Source organism: Sphaeramia orbicularis, chromosome 6 (assembly GCF_902148855.1).
Source record: "Sphaeramia orbicularis chromosome 6, fSphaOr1.1, whole genome shotgun sequence".
Taxonomy (NCBI): domain Eukaryota; kingdom Metazoa; phylum Chordata; class Actinopteri; order Kurtiformes; family Apogonidae; genus Sphaeramia; species Sphaeramia orbicularis.
In genome coordinates this window covers 17,774,294-17,798,738 of record NC_043962.1, presented here as the reverse complement: position 1 = coordinate 17,798,738, position 24,445 = coordinate 17,774,294, and positions in this window count along the sequence as shown.

The window sequence follows — 24,445 nt, the reverse complement described above, 5'->3', positions numbered from 1 at the left end:
TCTGATCTAATCTAATCTGAACAAATCTAATCCAAACTAATGTAATCTAATTTAATCCAATCTAATCAATCTAATCTAAACTAATCTAATTTAAACAATCTGATCTAATCTAAACTAATCTAATCTATTCTAAACTATTCTTACCTAAAATAAACTAATCTAATCTAAACTAATCTGATATGAAATAATCTAAACAAATGTATTCTAATTTAAACTAATCTAATCTAAACTAATCTGATCTAATATAATCTGAACAAATCTAATCTAAACTAATGTAATCTAATTTAATCCAATCTAATCTAAACAAATATAATCTAAACTAATCTAATCTAAACAATCTGATCTAATATAATCTAGACTAATCTAATGTAATCTAATCTAAACAAATCTAATCTAATCTAATCTAATCTAAACTAATATAAACAAACCTAGTCTAATATAAACTAATCTAATCTAAACTAATATAAACAAACCTAGTCTAATATAAACTAATCTAATCTAAACTAATATAAACAAATCTAGTCTAATCTAATCTAATCTAATCTAATTGACTGAAGGTAAAAGGTCCTGTCTGAATATCTGATGACAGGCTTGGGTCTCACTCAAAGGTAAATCTGTGAAGTCTGTTAATATGACTCCAGCTCCAGAACACTGCGTTGCACAAAACACAATTTTTTTTTTGGTTTGTTTATTTTCCGTTTCAACACCGCTCACTTCATGCTCACCACTCGGAGACGAGCTGAACAAGGGTACGACCTGGTAATTAGACAGACACTCTCCAGCTTTGTACCTGTGTAGAGGGCTATAAATGTGCTGGATGAGGTACAACGCTCCTGCTGATGAGTAACCTTTTTTTTTTTTGGGCGACTGTGATGCAGGTCACTGAGTTAAGTGGGAGGCTGTCAGACACGTTCAGTCAAGCCAAGGACGACATCAGCGGAACCCGGCCGGAAAGCAGCAAAACAAGCACATTTCCATCCTAAATAACATTTTCTAAAGACTTCCCATCTGAGCTGATCCGCAGCCTCTTCACCGCTTTCTCTTGTCCGTCTTATTTTTTCCTTTCCGTACTTACTCTTTAAATTTTTGTATAACCCAATTCTCCCCGAAACAGTTTCCTCTTTCATCTCCCCTGACTGCTCTTAAGCATCTCAGTTTCTCTCCCTCCATCCTCCTCTCCCCCTCCAGCCTGCTCTGTTGGTGTCCTCTCTGTTTGGAGATGAAAGATAGTAGTCCTGCTGTCTGATAGCTTGTAAGAGCTTGGTAAAGTGAAAAATGAGTGCATGCACTGCAAGATGTAAGTCACTCTGGCTTATACTTAATGATTCATTATTCTGCGTTACCATAACTCCGCTCTGTTTAATTATTCCTGTGTGAACTGCTTGCTAAACACACAGTATGTCATGCTGTGTGTTTATATGAGTGGGTGAATGTGTATGAGAGAAAACTGTGTACCAACTTGTAAGTCTGACTGTGTTTATTTTTACATTTTGCATGCAACTATGGATTTGCATGTGCATCCATGTGGATTTGCCTTTTTTGTCTGTTGGTGCCTGTAAGGTCCCATACTGTCATATTTGGAGGGCTCACTTTGTGTGCCCCCCCGTGTACTCTGCACATACAAAAAAAAAACAAAAAAAAAAACCCTTATGAAACAAAAATATATGGCAATATATTGAAAAATACAATGCATTATATTAAAAAATACATTTCCATATATGGGAAAGTAGTGCATATATTTTCCAATATACTGCAATATATGCTTTAATCATATATTGATACATATAAAACATATACTGCAATGAAGACAAAAACTGTCCTATATTTTTACATATAGTTTTATTGAAACTCAAATTTTTTCCATTGACACAAGTTTACATAAAGCAGATATTTATCAACACTTACATTACTTGGTATGCATAATAACATATTTCATGAAAATATGCATCGTGATATACATGAAAAAAGTGTTAACTGAAAAAAGATGCCTTCTTAGTCTTTTTGGCAACATAGGATGAAAAAGATGTACATATATATACATGTATATATTTTGAAGTGTATTACTAAATATATCATTACATATATGTAGTAATACACTAGACAATATATGTATGTATATATGCATACATACATTATGAAGTGTATTACTAAATATATAATAACATATATTTACATATATAAGTAAATATATTGTCATATATGTTTCAATATATGGGAAGCGACAATTCCTTATGTATTTTTCAATATACTGTAATATAATACAAAATATATTGACACAATATATTATTCTGTATATTTTAAATATGAATATATATTATACAGTAATATATTTTTCAGTGAGTAATATATTGACAGTCAATATATAGAGAAATATATTTTCTTTGCATAAGGGTTAACTCTTGCCTTTCCTTGTTTTTCCTGCACAACAGTACCGTATTTTCCGGACTATAAGCCGCTACTTTTTTCTCACGCTTTGAACCCTGCGGCTTATACAACGATGCGGCTCAAGTATAGATTTTTACAAGCTAACAGCCTGCAGGGGGCGCTCTAGCAGGAAGCACAAAAGTGAAATAGACAGATGGAAGAGGTGATGCGATGACGAGAAGTTTTAACCCTTTCATGCATAGTGGTCAGTACGGTGGACAGTTATTCTACAGCTGTTCTCTTGTATATTCATGGATTTTGTTATTTTAGTTTCATATCAGCCGACACAATACACAATACACTGCAACTGATAACATTAATGTAACTTGGCTGTTCTTGATAAACCAAATCTAACATGTTTGAGTGTAAATCAATTCCTTGTTATCGTTATTAGACTGTAATTAATAACAAAAGTTGTTTGTTTTTTTTGTGTTTTTTTTTTGGCATATTATCTCCATGAAGTGACTAGTATTGGAGTTCACTACAAACAAAAAGTTAAGGATAGTTCTCTTTTTTGTTTTTGTCTTTTTTTTTTGTCATTTTTGCCATTTGTAAATTAAACTTTTTTTTTTTTTTTCATTTTTTTTCCCACTTGTCTTGTCCAGCGTCCTAACAGCAGAATGGTAGTCTGGTTCCTTTTGGTGCTGAACAAATTTACCTTGCCAAGGGTAACTTCATGAAGTATATGAAGCGCCCTTTGATATTCTACTGTGTTTATTATGAGTTTTGTTGAACCACATTTCGATGCCGGACCTGACGTGGGGGGTGGGGGTGGGGGGGTAGAAGAAGGGGAGTGAACAAGAGAGAAGAAGGAAGAAGAAGGTGGCGAAGGGAAAAAAAAAAGGAAAAAAAAAAAAAAGTAGTGTGAGATACTCCCTGGTAAAATGTCCAAATAAAAGAGGATACACAAGCAAAGGTGTCAGAAAAATGGGCAATGATGACTGGGAGTACAGTTGGTGTCGGCTGCTGCCTTATTGGTACAGATAGCTGCCTGTCAGCCAGCTGAGCCCATTAAAGAAGAAAAAGAAAAAAAAAAAATGTGTTTCAATTCAATTCACACACAAAAAAAAGTAAAAAGCATTGTGCAAAAATCCCAACTGAAAAAAATAGCCCCAAAAATTTTAAATATCCATAAGTTTTTGTTTGTAGTGTATGTTAAAATGTGAGAAAACATCAAATTAGCAGCATTTAAAGTTTTTATTTCATAGTTTTCACACAGTATATCAGTAAATACGCGTTTCGTAGCTTTAAAAATTAAACGCACATTTTTGCAACTCCATGAAAAATAGCTTCATTAAAAAATAAAATAAAATCAATCTCGTTGTTTTTTAAATGCCTAAAGAGGAATGAAGAAAAAAATCTTGATTAACGCTCTCATAATTCATGCATGAAAGAGTTAAAGCTGCGGGAGACTTTTGTGACCAATTTTTCATCAAGTCTGTCAAACCTCAGTCATATCCTCAGTATCACGAATCTGTAAGTCTTTCTGTGATTACTCACCTGAATCTCTTGCATTACGGTGAACAATTTCTTAGTGCCATCCACCATAAATAAACCATGTGTTTACAAACAGAGCCAGCAGGTAACTTGGGCATCTTCGGAATTTTGTCATGATATGCATTGTGGGAAGCGGAGGTTCGTGCAGCCGCCTGGCAGTGGCAGCTGCTACAGACATGATGCAGAAACAGCAGGAGCTCACTTCCCTCTATGCATATTCCTCCAGCGGTTTCCGCGTTTCAGCCGTTTCCGCGTCATGTTTATTGCTTTTTCATGCTGCTGCCAGGCGGCTGCGCGAACCTCCGTTTCCCACAATGCAAATCGTGACAAAATTCTGAACATGCCTGAGTTACCTCCTGGCTCTGTTTGTAAACAAATGGTTTGTTTATAGTGGATGGCACTAAGAAATTGTTCACCATGATGCAAGACATTCAGGTGAGTAATCACAGAAAGACTTATGGATTCGCCATACTTAGGCTATGACTGAGGTTTTACAGATTTGATGAAAAATTGGTCACGAAAGTCTCCCGCACCTTTAAGCTTAACTTTTAACAAGAAAAGGACTCAGAGAGCGCAGACCTCCTCCAAGGCAGATCAGTGCCCCCCCCCCCCCCCCCCCCCCCGATCACCACCAAACTTTAATCATTTGTTCCTTGTGCCAGTATTAACATTTCCCGAAATTTTCATCCAAATTCGTCCATAACTTTTTGAGTTATCTTGCCAACAACAAACACACAAAGCAAAGTGATGACAATACCTCTTGGCGGAGGTAATAACAATCATTTTGCGTGTCATGCACAAACGTTCATCATGGAAAACACACGAAGAAATGCATATGATGCAGCTTTGAAGTTAAAAGCAATCGATCTGTCTGTAAAGAAGGAAATAGAGCTGCAGCACGCAAGTGACAATGAGCCACAATGGAAGAGAGACGTAGAAGGTGTGTGACCAAGCCCGGATTAACCATATGGGCAACTGGGCAATTGCCCAGGGGCCCACGACCTCTGAAGGGCCCTGGGTAGCTCGGGCATAACGAAAATATCTGGTTATCTTTTGCTTATAAATGAAACTGTCCGCTGCCCGGAGCCATTGCACTGCACAGAAACCCTGCTCCTCCTGTCTGTGACCGTGAGCTGAGACCCTCTCCTCATTGGTCAGTCCAAAAAGCGAATCAGCGGTGACGCAAATCAACGTGCGTGCACTGAGCGGGATGTGAGACGTCTGGAACTACGCGACATACGCAAATCAAAACATTGCAAACATGGAGAAGCAGCTAAGTGGGAGCGCCAAACGAAAATTAAAAAAGGAGAGGGACATTTAAAAAGCTGAAAATTTAAAGAACGTAGTGTAGCGGCTTAATTTTAGATTAAACTGATGCTAATGTGTTTTGTTTTCATATCATCATATGCAAGTGAGTGGCCTTGACAAGAGGCTATAGTGGTGCACTTGTAGTTCTACGAGCATTTACACATTTGTACATCAAAATGCATTTGATGATAGTTAGATATTGAAGTATGGGGTATATTTACATATATTCCTGGAATTTATTCTGTATTTTGCCAGATTATAGGGATCCTGGGGTTGTGATGATGGGGCCCTTGAATATTGTTGCCCAGGGTACAATGAAGTGTTAATCTGGCCCTGTGTGTGACGGAGCCTTTCTGAAACTGTTCAACTCCGACACTGAAGAAGACGACTGCAGTGGTTTCAATGAGCAGAAGGAAGATGAAGATAGATATCAATGACTTTTCTGGCTTTTTTAACCAGCAGTGTTACTGCCGTTTTACTGCCGTGTTACAGGCACTGTTTGGAAAAAAAGCAGTGAAGGTACGGACATAAATATTTAAATAATCGTTCTGTTTACCATCTTTCTGTGTAAATATTTCATGTTCCAATGTGGACACCTGCGGCTCATAGTGAAGTGCGGCCTATATAGGTACAAATATGTTTTTCTTTTAAAATTTGGTGGGTGTGGCTTATATTCAGGTGCGGCTTACATTCAGGTGTGCTCTATAGTCCGGAAAATACGGTAAGTCATGCAAGCTTTCTGCCATCTCTGGAGAGGCACAGTAACAGCCACAATGAATCTGCAGCAAGAGGAAGAAAAAAAGACTTGGCATGTCACAGGACTTGAACACCTACACATGATACCCAGGGAACAATGAAGCCCTAAGGGTTACAGGGGGAGGAGGAGGACGACGGAGAAGCACCCTCCCCCTCATCTGTGCTGTGATTTCTCGCTATTGGCTTTAAGGTGTTGCTGGCATTGCTTGTTTAGTGCCAGAGCCAAGTATTAGTTTTCACAGGGATGCATCATCGAGAGTTATTGCATCGCTGCAAGAGACATGTTTGGTTGTTGTGGTGTAATTATACTAATTTTTTTCCTGTCAATTTTAAGATGGCACCACGTCAGCCGGAAATGTCTTGAGGGGGAGATAAACCTCAGTTAGTTCTAAAAAAAAAAAAAGAAAAAAAAAAGAGGAAATTATCACCTCTTATTAGTCAAAAAATCATCGTTATTCAACTTGACTGTTTATCATACTTGAATTCATGCACAGAAGGCTCTGCAAAAACAAATTCAAAACCTTGAGCTCTAGAGATGTTACACAACCCTGACAGGTTTAATGTTTAGGAATATCCTGTGGAGGTTTTAATATCACGCAGACATAAGTGCAGCGGTATTAGCACATGAACAGCCCAAGTCTCAAAGCACCTGTTAACATTTTTTTTTAACTTCATTTTTATTTTTACTTACAAAATCAGAACTATAACAAGAAACTACAAATCATCATAAATAAAAACTGTATATACTGTAAAACTCTAAACGGTAAATCTGTGTATGTACACTACAAACGGAAAGTTTATGTATATATACTTTTTTTTTTTTTTTTTTTTTCATTTTTGCCATTTAAAAAATGTGTTTCAATTCAATTCACACACAAAAAAAAGTAAAAAGCGCTGTGCAAGAATCCCAACTGAAAAACATAGCCCAAAAATTAAAAACATCCTTAACTTTATGTTTGTAGTGTGTCTATCTATCTATCTATCTATCTATCTATCTATCTATCTATCTATCTATCTATCTATCTATCTATCTATCTATCTATCTATCTATCTATCTATCTATCTATCTATCTATCTATCTATCTATCTTTATACATTTATACACACACACACACACACACACTAGACAGAAAGCAAAGAGACTGGACAGAAAATAAAGAAAAATGAAGACAATAGACAAAAAACAGATAAAAAAAAAGATGATAGACAAAACCAAACAACAAAAGTACCTTGGAGTCCTAAAAATACCCTGACGTCATTTTACATAAAAAAAAAAAACAGTATATCCCAACAGGTTCCATCTTCCTCCTCCTCCCTCCAGGAATTAGTCTCAGCCGACATCAGTCCCAACCAAGCACCTCCCACTTTTGACAATGCAGTTCTAACCACTTTTTGTTTGTGGCTATATTTTTTTCTGTTACAAATTGTTGATATATTTTATTCTTAAAGTATGACCAACAAAGATCTTCCCTACCTGTTAACATTTCTTTTTTTTTTTTCCTCCAATATTTTTTTTATTGAAGAAAAACAGAACACTTCCCATCACAGAATTACAATTAACCTTCCCTTTTTTTGAGTAAAAACATATACGCATATAGACACATTTAGATTTTATCTATCTATCGATCTACCTATCTACAGTCTACTCTTGTTATACCACCAACTTCCGTTCACGGCCAAATTGGCGGTATAGCGAAAATGGCGTTACAACGGGTTGCGTCCATAATGTGCATGTCTTTACTATATGATGTGTATGCTGCTTCCGTTAACCCGTTCTAATTGCGTTTCTAAATAAATCTTGCTTCTGTTATGTTGTAAGGGATCATTTAAAGTGGGGAAACATTTTAAGCATTATTATACCATGTCGGAAAATGACACCCCATCATCTTGAGGCTTTGGCTTAATCCCACGTCCTCTTCCCGACATCCTGACCTACTGAGTGTTCTGCGACAAATGAACGGTGGCCGTTCCGTAGACCTACTCGTAGCTTGTTGCGATCAGCGTCTGGCGCGTTTGTTTCGGTGCATTGTTAAAATTTATGTGTACTCGATGGCAATCATGCTGGCGGTATAACGGTCGGGAAATCAATGGTATAAGTGTTGTTTGTGCATGGAACTGGGCTGGCGGATGGTGATAGGCGGAAAAGGCGGTAGCTAATGGAATAATGCATTGGGGATTTTTGTGCAATGGTTTTGGTCAGCGGTGAGCGAAAATGGCGGTATAATGGCGGGCGGTTTAACGAGAGTAGACTGTATCTATCTTTCTATCTATCTATCTATCTACATATACATATATATACATGCATATGAAAACAACAATGAAAGAGCACTCTTATTAGAGTGTACAAAAAAAAAAAATTCAATAAAATTAAATGCATAATAATTTTAACAAATTACACCCCCACCCCACCCCAGCTCATCCTGCCCAGTACAAAGTAACGGTTCCATATGTATTATGGTTCCATATGTATTATAAAGTACAACAACAGGCACACATTCAATCAGGCAGTACCTCTAAGTTTGTAAAATAAGAAATAAAGGGCTACCATTTGTGGAAAAATGTATCAGTACATCCTCAGTTAACATTTCTAATGCACTTCCTTCACTTACCAGGATTCTGCATTAATAAAAATAATTGGTCATGCTTCCAGTCATGTAATATATATGAAAGTGGTGAGCATATATAAGACAGTAGCCAAATGCCACCCTTCTGCTATTTTTATTCTGATCCAAAAATGACTATATCATATACATTCTGTGAATACAAATGCATTTTAATGTCAGGGTTAAGAACTACGCTCACTTGACAAGGAATCTACAAGGATTGGTAAATTTGAAACAGAGAAAGGGCTTACAGCTAAATCTCCTTTTTCCCTTTTAGTGCACACACTCCTATCAATTAATGAAGTCTTCTTTTGCTTCCCCTGTGTCTTCATTACAAAAGCAGTAACAAAATACAACACCAAATAGCAAAATATTGTGCATGCCAGTGTGTGTGTTATCGGATGAAAGCTACACACCAGCAGACGGCTGGACTCTTTCACAAAGACTCCAGTGTGCCACTGTGGACTTTCAAACGCATCACTGTTAAACCACAGAATTGCACAGAATTACATTACATAAGAACCAAATAAAGTTAAGTTTCAGTCTCAGTTCTTTGAGTAGTCTGCACCATCAGTCGCCTAGTGTGTCTCTGTCTTCCTTTGAGTCTTCTTCAAGATGAGTCGACTACAAAATGTTGTTAAAAGTCTACTTTTGCTGGTGTGGAGTGGATGTATAGTGTAGTAGTTATGGAGTTTTTGCAATTTCCCCTCTGTTGTAAATATGTGTATAATCTGCATAGTTTTTTATTACTGTTATTGTTTTTTTTTTTTGAGGCAAGGGGTATTGTTTTTGGTTCGGTTTGTTTCTTTGTTTGTTAACACTCCAGCAGAAAAACTATTGGTTGAATTCATACCAAACTGAGTTTATAGATTGCCAGTGACCCAAAATAGGTCTGATTACATTTTGGGAAAAGTAGGTCCAAGTTCACATTTTTTTTAATGAATTTTTCAAATCTTTTTTTTCTGCATTTTCTTATAATGGGCAAAATTTCACATGTCTGTAGCAGCAAAACTATTGGTTGAATTCATACCAAATTTGGTTTATAGATTGCCACTGACCCAGAATAGATATGAGTATATTTTAGGAACAGTAGGTCAAAGTTCACATTTTTGATGAATTTTTAAAATCTTTTTTTTTCCCCATTTACTTATAATAGGCAAAATTTCAAATGTCTGTAGCAGCAAAACTATTGGTTGAATTTATACCAAATTTGGTTTATAGATTGCTAGTGACCCAAAATAGATGTGATTACATTTTGGGAAAAGTAGGTCAAAGTTCAAATTTTTTATGAATTTTTTAAAATTATTTTTGTCCCCATTTACTTATAATAGGCAAAATCTCAAATGTCTGTAGCAGCAAAACTATTAGTTGAATTAATACCAAATTTTGTTTATATATTGCCACTGACCAAGAATAGATATGAGTACATTTTGGGAAAATTAGGTCGAAGTTCAAATTTTTGATGAATTTCTAATTTTTTTTTTTCTCCATTTACTTATAATAGGCAAAATTTCAAATGTCTGTAGCAGCAAAACTATTGGTTGAATTCATACCGAATTGGGTTCATAGACTGCCAGTGACCCAGAATAGATGTGATTACATTTTGGGAAAATTAGGTTAAAGTTCAAATTTTTTATGAATTTTTAAAATCTTTTTTTCTCCCATTTACTTATAATGGGCAACATTTCACACGTCTATAAAAACATCAATTTTGTTTCAATTTACTTCAAACTTTACACAAATATAGAGGCAATTGATATACTGACATCAGCACACTTATAGACACGATGACATCAGCCGGATCGACGCCAAAATAACTACAATATGTGCGAGGGGTGGGGTTTGTTGTGCCTGGAACCACTTGTTTTTATTTTACATTGTTTGCTTTCACACTATCTTGGTTTTTTTTTACACTATCCTTATGCATGCATTCTTTTTTCTTGCACTTTATTCTGTTCAGTTATCTAATCTAGTCTAAAATAGGCCACATGTTAATTATAAATAATTCATTTTATTGAATATGAGCAGCAGCCATGGGGTGGGTTGTCAATAAAGTAGTAAAAGTCAGTGAAGGATAACCGTGTTCTTTTTTTTTTTCGTGACAAATGAAAGGAGACAGTGTCGTCTTAAGGGCTGGTGTGACACGAGGACATGGAGTTGAACAGACCGGATGTGCTGCAGCATGTTTTCACTGCAGCCTGTCAGATGATAAGGTTAACTGAGTCTACGATCATTTACCGACTTAGACGGAGACACGCACATCCATTTACGAGCACATGTTAAAATATGTACATGTGTAAACCTGTGTTAGCCTTGACAGGACTGAGATTTTTTTTTTTTTTAATTCGATTTCCTCCTGTGGCAAAGAGGTTTTACATAACATAATAATTTATAGCTTGTGACATGAGGGGTTGCCTTATTGTGACAGTTTTTATCTCAAAAAGGTAAAAAGCCTGATGGGAGTGGTACTAAAATAGTTTCTGGTCATTTCAGGGTAACTGTGAGCCATTCACGGGGTTAAAAAACATGAAGTAAAGCATGTCTGGATGGTGCTTTTAGAAAACAGAAATGCACTTTTACCACATATTACACTGGTTCATATCCCTCCTTCCTTCTGCAGCTTTGAGTACGCTCTGGGACAAGGCCAAATGCATGGACGGATTTACCACCGTTTGGTTCATGCATGCGCCAAATTTCATCTACAAGCCCATTAGTCTGAATGATGTGAACTGCAAAATAAAACAAGTCCTCCGTGAAGCAGCCGTTACCTCAAACAGAATCCACATGTTCCTCTGCTATCATGTTAGGAAGTGCAATCAACTATTTATGAAATTACATCATCAGACACAGCAAAAGAAAAAAAAAAAAACAAAAAAAACAAAAAACTACAGATCTGATACATCATGAATTGTGTAAGAGAAAAAAGAAATGGAAATAAACTGGAGTTACTGAAAATAAATTGGCTGTTTAAGACTTTGTTAATCTCACTGGGAAATTTTCCAGTTTACATAAAGATTAAATAAAAAACACAATTAAAAAAAGCATTTCATATTAACACATTAACCACATACTGTTTATGCATTTTACAATTCTGTGTCTATAGGCAGAGATGGCAGTCTGAATAATATTACATTTGATATCAGTTAGTGCTGGGCGATACTACCCTTTTATGATTCAATACCGATTACTTTTTTGGCTTATTTCTTCAATACCCGATACCGATACATTCAGTGATTTTTAAACATTAATTTTAAAAAAATGACAAATACTGTCCATTTAACAGCTTTAACCCTTTCATGTACAGTGGTCACTACAGTGGACAGTTATTCTACAGCTGTTCTCTTGTATATTCATGGGTTTTGTTGTTTTACTTGCATATCAACCAACACAGTGGATACTTATGCACCATCCCATAATACACTGCAGTTCATACCGTTACTGTAACATTCCTGTTCTTGATAAACCTGATCCGCAGAAACATATTTGAGTGTAAATCAATTGTTAGTTGTTATTAGACAGTAATTAACAGTTTGTTTGTTTGTTTTTTTAAGTTGTTGTGTTTTGTTGTTTTTTGCATATTATTTGAGTGAGTAATAACTACTATTATAGTATGTTAAAATGTGAGAAAACATCAGATTAGCAACATTAAAAAAAACATTCATTTCATAGTTTTCACACAGTATGACAGTAAATGCATGTTTCTTTGCTTCAAAAATTAAAAGCATGGTGTCCAGCTGAGTGGACATTTTTGTAACTCCATGAAAAATAGGTTCATAAAAAAAAAAAAAAAAAAAAAAAAAAATCGATCACATTGTTTTTTTCATGCCTAAAGCATAAAAATACTCAGGAAAAAAAAATCTTGATTAAGGTTCTCATAATTCGTGCATGAAAGGGTTAATGTGCATAACCTTTGGTGGCCATTTTTTGAAGTTATGAAATCAATTTAGAAAAACACATAAATAATTAACATTAATATGAATTAAAATCTAAAAATAAAATGCAGGTAAAAATATTAATTAAATAAAAATGTCAAAATAGTGCAATCATACAGATACCTTGGGATGATAATTGATGAAAAACTGAGTTTTAATGAAAACTGCAGATCTGTGTGTAAAAAGGGCCATCAGCGCCTCCACTGCCTTAAGAAACTGGCACACTTCCACATTGACCAAACCACTTTAACTTTGTTTTATCGTTCTTTTTATTGAGTCTGTTTTCTCTTTTTGTCTGGTGGCGTGGTTCGGTCAGACCTCAGTTGCAGAGAGAAACTCACTGAATCAAATAGTGAGATGGTCCAGTCACCTGATTGGTGAGTCCCAGTCTTGTCCCGCCTCCCTGTGCACTAAGCAGGTCCATAGGATGGATGCATCAGTTCTTAACAATGACTCCCATCCTTTACCAGGTGAATTTCAACTCTTTTCCTCTGGACGGAGGTTCTTAGTCCCAAGGTGCAGGACACAGCGTTATAAAAACAGCTTTGTTCCTGTCGCCGTTACTGAGCTCAATAAGGAATAGTGACACTCCACTTTACTAACTTATTTAGTTATTTATTCCATTTCTTTGCTCTATTTATTATTAATGTGACTTCAGCTTTTTTTTTTTTTTTTTTTAATTGTATGTTCTTATTCTGGTTTTTATCCCAGATAGTTTTTTATCTTTTCCGGTTTTTATTGTGTTTTATTGCATCTTGTCTTTATTTATTTGATCTTACCTATTTTATTTACTTCTCCATGCTGCTATACCGATGAATGGTGGAACACTGAGCACTTTTTGTCCTGTCTTTTTGTCCTGTCTGTAAGCATGATCAAGTGCCTGTCTTGCATGTTTAATGTATGTGTTGGTGTAATGCCAAGGCAATCACCTAGACTGCAAAACAAATCTACCTACGGGTATAAATAAAGTAACCTTGAACCTTGAACCTTGAAAATAAAGCACAGAAATAATAAATAATTAACATGAATATGAATTAATTAAAATCTAAAAATAAGACACAAATAATAAATATAAATATACATTTAATGACAATTTCCACATAAAACACATAAATAATAAATAACACATATGAATTAAATAAAAATATAGAAATAATATACATGAATAAAGAAATACCATTTTGAATGGATTAACTGAATATGCATCACCCACTAGGCGTACTTTTCACCTATGGATAAAACCAGTGGTGTAGTCCTGGGTATACGGGGGTATACACAGTATACCTACTTATTTTTCAGTTAACATTGCGTATACCCACTTCTAAACCTGATTCGCACCATTCAGTAGTATCTGTTGTGACTTTATTTGGGGAAAGATAAAGTACAAGTAATTTGTGTTTGGATTTATTATAATTTCATGATGCATATGCAATTTCATGTTAATTTGTTTTACAGTAAAAATATATACAGTATATTTTATTTGTGATTTATGTTAAAAGTTGAGCTAAAATAAGCCATAATGAATGCTAAGATTAAGATAACTACATTTCCCATGAGGCTTAGCATTACCCATAAGGTATAGGAAAATTTTCACGGAAGTAGATGTATGTATGCCACGAGTTGAGAAAAGTTGTATGCATTTTCAAGTTGTCGCACGCAGTAAAATGAATGCGTATTTTTAAACCGAGAGTCTCGCTTCGTTATTTTTGGATGTAATTTGGATAATTACAACAGTATCTGAGCCAAATTGCTCATTTTTCCCCCTAGGATGGTGAAGCCATGACCCGCCCTACTCTGCCTCTAATTGGCTAGTACTCGCTGCCTTCACTGATTAGATTGGTTAACTTTAGGCATGAGGACTGAAGAGCCAATCAGAGGCAGAATAGGGCGGGTTATACCAAGGAAAATATTGTTAACTAGCGCTGGCCACCTCTGGAACCTGACTGGACACCTCCTCAGGTGCCAGTGCCACCCCAGTTGATTGACAGGTCACTGTACGTCTCATTGAAAGATACACAGTTATTGGAAATGCGAATAATAAAGGAAGAATAAACATATTTCAAGTGAGTGACACATATCGAGAGAACCTACTTTCATGGAATACATAATTCTGAGGTAAGTTTTAAGGTGGTTTCAGAATGAGTTACTGTTTTAAACTATTGGTCATATGACTGCACATTTAGAGAAGAGATTTTGTAGCCATTAGTTAAACTGTGCGAGTATGCTAACGTTATGAAAGGCTAATGTTATCCTATGTTTACCTCATGTTGAATCAATTTCCATTTATGCAGCTGCTTGTCTGACCAGTAAAACCTACAAACTGCTCCTGATCAAGTCATGATAATTTTACAATAATCAGCAAACACTACTGATGGATTTTCGGGTAAACTAAATAGAGTAGTCTTACATGTCACTGTTTCTAAAACAACGTTTTTCTGGACAACTGAAAAAAAAAAAAAAAAGAAGCCAAAAATATAGAGTATACCCACTTCTCTTCTCCAGGGACCACTACACCACTGGATAAAACTACAACAAAGTGTCTTCTGTCTATTAAAAATGTACAACACTGCACCACACTCCTCTTGTTCTCGGTCATGCTCTCCTTTCAGACAAATGCAGCTGCAGACCTAACTGTTGCTAACAGGCTAAAAACAGCTACCTGGAGTCAACGCACTTCTGGTCACATGAAATGGATGGACTTGTTCAATTTTATGCTGCCGGTGGGGTGTGTCGGTACAAAACCTTAAAGTAAGTTACCCTGTAAGATTCAGATGTGACACTGGTGATTTTATGTTACATTTATAATTAATATCAATACTTTGTTAGGATAATCGCAGCTGCAGACCAAACTATTGCTAGCTAGCAGGCTAAAAACACTTATTCTGGTCACATGACATGAATGAACTCGATCAGTTTCATGCTGCGAGGGGGGGGGGGGTTGGTAGAAAACCTTAAAGTAAGTTACCCTATAAGATTCAGATGCGACACTGGTGCTTTTATTTCACACTTATTTATTAATATTGATACTTTATTAGCGTAATTGCAGCCGTAGACTGAAGTGTTGCTAGCAGGCTAAAAACAGCTATTCTGGTCATGTGACATGAATAAACTTGGTCAATTTTATGCTGCCAGGGGGGTATGTCGGTACAAAACCTTAAAGTAAGTTACCATATAAGATTCAGACGTGACACTGGTGCTTTTATTTCACATTTATAATTAATATCAATACTTTGTTAGGATAATCGCAGCTGCAGACCAAACTATTGCTAGCTAGCAGGTTAAAAACACTTATTCCGGTCACATGACATGAATGAACTCGATCAGTTTCATGCTGCGGGGGGGGGGGGGGGGGGGGGGGGGGTTGGTAGAAAACCTTAAAGTAAGTTACCCTATAAGATTCAGATGTGACACTGGTGCTTTTATTTCACACTTATTTATTAATATTGATACTTTATTAGCGTAATCGCAGCCGTAGACTGAAGTGTTGCTAGCAGGCTAAAAACAGCTATTCTGGTCATGTGACATGAATAAACTTGGTCAATTTTATGCTGCCAGGGGGGTATGTCGGTACAAAACCTTAAAGTAAGTTACCATATAAGATTCAGACGTGACACTGGTGCTTTTATTTCACATTTATAATTAATATCAATACTTTGTTAGGATAATCGCAGCTGCAGACCAAACTATTGCTAGCTAGCAGGTTAAAAACACTTATTCCGGTCATGTGACATGAATGAACCTGTGTCAATTTTATGCTGCAGGTGGGGTGTGTCGGTACAAAACCTTAAAGTAAGTTATCCTATAAGATTCAGATGTGACACTGGTGATTTTATTTCACACTTATTTATTAATATCATTACTCTATTAGTATAATCGCAGTTGCAGACTGAACTGTTGCTAGCAGGCTAAAAGCTATTCTGGTCACGTGACATGGATGAACTACGTCAATTTTATGTTGCTGGGGAGGTCAGTTGGTACAAAACCTTAAAGTAAGTTATCCTATAAGATTCAGGCATGACACTAGTGCTTTTATTTCACATTTATAATTACTATCAATACTTTGTTAGGATAATCGCAGCTGCAGACCAAGCTATTGCTAGCTAGCAGGCTAAAACACTTATTCCGGTCATGTGACATGAATGAACTCGGTCAATTTTATGCTGCAGGTGGGGTGTGTCGGTAGAAAACCTTAAAGTAAGTTACCCTACAAGATTCAGATGTGACACTGGTGATTTTATTTCACACTTATTTATTAATATCAATACTTTATTAGCGTAATCACAGCCGCAGACTGAACTGTTGCTAGCAGGCTAAAATCAGCTATTCTGGTCATGTGACATGAATAAACTTGGTCAATTTTATGCTGCCAGGGGGGTATGTCGGTACAAAACCTTAAAGTAAGTTACCATATAAGATTCAGACGTGACACTGGTGCTTTTATTTCACATTTATAATTAATATCAATACTTTGTTAGTATAATCGTAGCTGCAGACCAAACTATTGCTAGCTATCAGGCTAAAAACACTTATTCCGGTAACGTGACATGAATGGACTCGATCAGTTTTATGCTGCCGGTGGGGTGTGTCGGTACAAACCTTAAAGTAAGTTACCCTAAAAGATTCAGATGTGACACTGGTGATTTTATTTCACACTTATTTATTAATATTTATACTTTATTAGCGTAATCGCAGCCGTAGACTAAAGTGTTGCTAGCAGGCTAAAAACAGCTATTCTGGTCATGTGACATGAATAAATTTGGTCAATTTTATGCTGCCAGGGGGGTATGTCGGTACAAAACCTTAAAGTAAGTTACCATATAAGATTCAGACGTGACACTGGTGCTTTTATTTCACATTTATAATTAATATCAATACTTTGTTAGTATAATCGTAGCTGCAGACCAAACTATTGCTAGCTATCAGGCTAAAAACACTTATTCCGGTAACGTGACATGAATGGACTCGATCAGTTTTATGCTGCCGGTGGGGTGTGTCGGTACAAACCTTAAAGTAAGTTACCCTAAAAGATTCAGATGTGACACTGGTGATTTTATTTCACACTTATTTATTAATATTTATACTTTATTAGCGTAATCGCAGCCGTAGACTAAAGTGTTGCTAGCAGGCTAAAAACAGCTATTCTGGTCATGTGACATGAATAAATTTGGTCAATTTTATGCTGCCAGGGGGGTATGTCGGTACAAAACCTTAAAGTAAGTTACCATATAAGATTCAGACGTGACACTGGTGCTTTTATTTCACATTTATAATTAATATCAATACTTTGTTAGCATAATTGGAGCTGCAGACCAAACTATTGCTAGCTAGCAGGCTAAAAACAGCTATTCTGGTCACGTGAAGCTTCAGATGTGACACAGGTGGTTTTATTTCACATTTATTAATTAATATCAATGCTTTATTAGCATAATCAATCCTCAAATGAGTGCCGTGTGAGTATCACCGATACTATAGTATAATATTGATACCACAGAATCGATTCACCCGCCACTAATACTGATACTAATATAGAACAAGTAGAAAATATTGATGGTCTTGAGTTTCACTTAAAGTCAGAGGAGCTTTAAATCCATGTTTTCGGACAACCATAGCGGGCTGTATTTTTTTATTCTTACTTTATTGTGTTGTATTTTTTTTTACTACCTAGCAATTCTCAGAGTTTCAGGTGAGACAGTGCTCAAAGGGGAAAACATTTCTTTTTCAGGAGGCGGTAAATATGGACCATGGGGAAACTTTTGCCCAGGGGTTGTAAAACAAGCTCGACTGCAAAGTAAAATGGATTTGGGAAACTTTGGGAATGACACATAGACAGATTAATTGGGAGACACATTTTCAATTTTTCAAAGACAAGAAGAGAAATTACCTTTTCACCTCTTGTTTAATCACCCACAGATCCTAATTAACCAAGGTGAGACAATGCAAGCGCTCCATGATTTATTAAGCCTCAGACTATTTTTCCAAGTCTCACTCTCTTTTCATTTCGAGCTGACAGATGCAGTTATACCAAAAACTTCCCCAAACTCTCAAAAAATGTTATACATAGGGATAGCAAAGTGATTAAGGATGACAACTATATATCACAACACATACAGGGTGGGGAAGCAAAATTTACAATATTTTGAGGCAGGGATTGAAAGACAGTGTATGACCAATTAGTTGATTGAAAGTCATGAGAATTTATTTGCCACAAGAAAATTGACATAATAGAAAATGTTTTTATTCTATGTGTCCTCCTTCTTTCTCAATAACTGCCTTCACACGCTTCCTGAAACTTGCGCAAGTGTTCCTCAAATATTCGGGTGACAACTTCTCCCATTCTTCTTTAATAGTATCTTTAAGAAAGTCGACATTGCTGTGTGATGTTCTATTGGTAGCATGTTCTAAAAACGCCCCAAATAGCAGAATCCAGAGGGTTTAGATCTGGGCTAGAAGGCGGCCATAAACATGATTCCCAAAAATTGCTAAAGTTGGATTTGTTGCTGTTGTCAACAAGTGTTTTGGTGTTCTTGTGTAAGATTTTAACTTCAAATCATATTTTACTACATTTCTAACGGTCTTGTTGTCTACCTCAAGTTCAATTGCCATTTTTTTCTCATGGATTTGGTTGGATCCTTTAGGATTTTGGATTTGAGAGCTTTAATAAAAGCTTTGGTACGTTTTTTGTTGCTTCCTCCACTTCCAGACTTTCTCGTAATAGTTTTGCTCATAGTCATTCTCTTCTTTCCATTATAAACAGTCTTTATGGACACTCCAACTATTTTTGAAATCTCCTTTGGTGTGACGAGTGCATTCAGCAAATCACACACTCTTTGACGTTTGCTTTCCTGATTACTCATATGGGCAAAAGTTTCTGAAAAGGTATGGATAATAGTGTTAGGTATGATTATGACATCAATATATGTTTGGTTTCAAAACAACTGACGCAGAGCCTGCTGAGAAAAAACAACTAAATGTTCATTGTAAATTTTGCTTCTCCACCCTGTACTTTGAGTAGTATTTGTTGCATGTCATTCCTTATCTCACTTTCCTGCTTTCCTGTTATGTCTTTTCTCTAAAATTTACTTAGGGACACAAATTGTCAGAAAAACTTCTAATAGCCACTTGCGGGTCTAAGGCAGCGTTAAGGAAACGCCCATAAAAAAGAAAAATGTATTCAACAACAGAGATGTTCATTGTGCATCCCTATAATTTGAAGCATGCATTTCAACTATGTGATTACACTGTACTTTATTAAAGCATTTTCAAATTATACCCCACTATCTCATTCACAATGTAAGAAAATGGTAAGAGATAACATAAATAAACGTAAGTGCATTTTAGATGGGGCGTAAATACAGCATTCAAACATTTACTAACAACAGGGAATCAAGTCTATACCTATTAAATTTGATGGAGATTGTCAGTATATGGCACATTTAGACGGAGATAAAAGTAATTACACATTGGGTTCAACAGATGGCTGCAGCAAAGCAAAAGTTCAGCTAAGTAATACACTGGGGTTTTGATGGTTAGTGTTTTACAGAACAAACAATGCCAGATTTAATAGAAAGCCACGGATTAACAGTTTAGAGTCAACAAGCAGCTAAAACACAAAGTGGCTTAATCACTTTACACAGTAGTCTGAAAAACACTTCAAACCAACAAACAACCCCAGAGGTTTTAGAATGGAAGCAATAGAGCTGCATAAACAGAATATAGTATCTTTACTAACTACACAAACTTTTTTCTTACATGTTGACATCAGACTTCTTTATGTATAACCTCCTAAGACCCAGGAAAGTACAAGCTTTGGCCTTTTTTTTTTTTTTTTTTTTTTTTTACATTAAATAATTGCCTTTATTGGAACAGTATAATGCAAAAAAAATTTTAGATGCATTTTTAAAATTTTTATGGAATGTCCTTTGCAGTGGACTGTTTTTTTTTGGGGTTTTTTTTTTTGTTTTTGTTTTTTTCAATAAAGCTGTGAAACTCTTGTCCCCTACAGAGGACAAAAATGTATTGCTGGGTCTCAGGAGGATATATCATTGTTTACTGTTAGTTGAACACAAGTTTTAGTAATCATTCATGAATTCTAATGTGACCCCCCCCCCCCCCCCCCCCCATTCCGTTACATTAACCCTGTAAAGCCTGAACCATTAAGTAACTGACCAAAAATTCCAGTTCTTTGAAACTGGAGCCTTTATCGGTCCTTCTGATCAACCAAAAATTTTTCTTTCAAATATCAATTTCCATGTATGAGTTTCAATTTTGTCTCATATTTGATACATCAGGTCTCAATGCTCAAATACTATTATTTTTGAACAAACAAAAACATAATATAACACAAAAATGTCTAACAAATCGATAATTTCATTTCAAAATTGCCAAAGTTCTGCCTCCTTCCTCATTAATGACAGTCTTGTAGTGTCACTGGAAAGGCCTCTGGTGAATGAATTCCTCCCCCTGGTGGATTATCTGTGTATTGCATGTATCTAATTGTATACATCAGGATTTTCAAGAAAAAAAAATATCACACTGATCACGTAGAGGGCTTCAAAACTCATGTATCAAATATGATACATCTGGCGTTATAGGGTTAAAGGGTGAGTGATTTTGTGTTATAATATACATGATTTTTTCTGTTTCTTCTTCCCACCAATCCAGCTTCATTCTGTTAACAACTATCAACAAACAACTAACTCTTTATTGGATCAGTTAACCCATAAAGACCCAAACAGACACCGGCAACCAAAACCATCTACTGATCTAAACTGTTTAACCCTTTAAACCCTAAGCCTAAAATGGTCCGCCTGGACTTTTTTTTCTCATTTTTACTCTAAAAGGGTGAGAAAATATGCTATGAGTGAGTCCGTTTGCCCATTTTTCAGAGCACTTTTGTCAGATCTTTCAAAATCTAGCAATCATTTACAATTTACTGCATGTCATAATTCTGCTAAAATGGCTTCTTCTCCAGCTTCTACTACAGGCATGAGTGAAATTACTGTAATGATCCAGTAAACCCTATAAAGTGCAACATCTCAGGTTTCAGAAACGGTTGGAATTTTTCCATTTTTACAGTGAAAGAGTTACAGCCGTTTAAACTGCATATGCGAAGGGTGTGTCAACGATGGTTTTAAAGAGTTAACACCTGTTGATTCACTAATCCTGTCAATACATGTAAATAATTGGTATAAAATGCAGTTTGTCGTCTTGTCCTGGTCATCAAATATGAGCCATCTGGATGTTCAGAGGCTCCATAGTTACCATGGAAACACCGTCATCTTCTACAACATTGATTCACAAGTAAAGCCCATGGAGTTGGATCAATGACAGTGGATGGAAATGCTTTTTTTTTTTTTTTTACATTTAATTATTGATATCTTTCTCTTTTTCTTTAGTTTTCTCTGTTTCTGATATAATATCCTTTGAATTTACTCTGAGCTTTTATGAACATCTACATGATGAGTAAATTAAATATAAGAAAATACCTGATTTTCACTGGAAAAAATGCAGAACACAGAGGATAATAATGTAATGAACAGTGATAAATCACTTAAGAAAGGTTCAATAGAGAGAAAAATTCATTTGGTAACTACCACAAAATTAGAACTGGGTTAATGTGTAACATGTAAAAGTACATGTTTTACAATAAAATATACTTATATATCAATCAATCAATCGATCATTACAAAACTATTACAACAGTTAAAATGAGCAGTTCATTTACAAGATCCATTTTGTAACAGGACACCCCAGAAGCAGTCCTCAGCTTATGAATGGGGGCCATTAACCATGTGATAAGAGACACACTTTACATTAGAATCTTTAATAAATTCAAATGTTCTAAATAAGTACAAACATATTTTAAAATATTTGCCTTTCAATCTAACAATGTTTCATTCCATTTCCTTTTCCTGAGTTCTATTGTAGTCAACATATTCCAATATTCTCAGATAATTTAATAGTCAGACATATAACAAGTACAGAAGTAGAGTCAGGAGTGTTTTGCATTCAGAACAGGTCTGGGAATCAAAACTCTCTTTTTGACTTTAAACCAAACTGTGTCCCTAGGATCCAGTTTTGAAACCTGGCAAACATGGAAAATTGGCTCTGAATGGTTGGTTAGACTTTCGGACATTGAAGGTAACAGTGGCAGCTTGAATAGAAGATGCCAAATTAAACACCCTCGTCCCGTTTGGAGGGGTTTACGACACTAGTAATTGCCTCCTGTACACTGTCCACATGTGCAAAGTGCTGAGGATAAAAGGAGACAGTCATTGTGTTCCATTCACTTTGATGCATTGTCTTTTCACAGCGAAATAGTGGATGGCGTCAGTAGTAACATGACAGACTGAATCCCAGTGGAACCACAGTGGGTCGTCCTGTTTGGCTGCTGTTCGAGTCCTTTCCTGCAGTTTGGGACCTCATCCAGGTTGAATACTCTCTCCAACAGTGCGTAAACAGAGGCTGCGAACCAGGTCTTCTAGCACTTTGGCACCTCTACAATCCTAACGTTATGCCTCACTGCTGGGCCCCCTCATTTGTCCTGCAGTGGGCTCTGTCAGTCTGGCAGGGAGTTTCACCTTGTGTACCAAAGGTAACTACCATGCAAACGAGAAACTGTGCTTCACCGAGTACCACTGAAGGTCTGGAGCCACTGGATTTAACTACTGTTGTGGGTCAGCTTTGACAGTATTTAACCATTTGGAAAACTTGTCAATTAGGCTCACAATTAACTCTTTAATGCAGGAGTGTCAAACATGTGGTCCGGGGGCCAAAGCCGGCCCGCCAAAGGGTCCATTCCGGCCCGCGGGATGAATTTCTCTGCGCGCATTCAGCAGCTTGTTAGAAAATTAAAACTAAAACTTGGCTTCTTCTTTCGAATTAAATCATGTCTGTCTTTTGAATCAAGAAGGAGACTGGTTTCAGCTACATTTCTGTCTGTGTTGGACTATGGTGATGTCTTGTACATGCATGTCCCCACCCACAGTTTACGGTCACTGGACAGAGTGTATCATGGAGCTCTGAGGTTCATTAGCAATTTTAAATCTCTTACCCATCATTGTCTGCTTTATGATCGTGTAGGATGGTCTTCTTTGTCGGCTCGCAGACTGAATCATCGGCGTATTTTAATTTATAAGTCTATTCTAGGTCTGCTCCCATCCTACCTTCAGACCGACATCAGTCGGAGAACCACAGACGCTTATAATCTGCGTTCTCAGGATCTTTTCTTGTTGTCTGTTCCTAAAGTTAGAACTGAACAGGGGAAAAAGGCCTTCAGGTTTGCGGCCCCATTCACCTGGAATGAACTACAAAAAGACCTGAAACTGAAGGATCTGGTTTCGTTGGACACTTTTAAGAGGATGCTGTGTGACGTAGAGAGGGAGACATCTGGCTGCAGATGTTTTACCTGACGCACTTTTGTCTACATTTCATGAGCACTTTTTGAGTTGACTTTGGAAGGTTTGACTTGTCTATGTGCCTTTTATGTATTCGTTTTATGTATGGAAGTCTGTCTGTAACTATTTAATGTACTGCTGCCCGTCTTGGCCAGGACACTCCTGAAAAAGAGATTCTTAATCTCAGTGAGGTTTTTCTGGTTAAATAAAGGTAAAATAAAAAAATAAATTAAAAAAATTTGTGAAATGCAAATTTACACTGAAAATATTAATCGTTTTTAGGGATGCACCGATACCGATACGAGTATCAGCATCAGCTCCAATACTCAGTGTGTGTACTCGTACTCGTAAAAGTAATCCGATACAAATGCACCGATACCACTAACGGCCATGTGACATTCACAGTTCAGTGCCGCAGGTACGAGGAGGAGGAATAATGTGTGGGGAGTGTGAAGAGTGTGGAGATTTTTCAAAATAAATGACGGTGATAAAAGTAACGCTGACTGCAAGTAACGTTAAACACACAGAC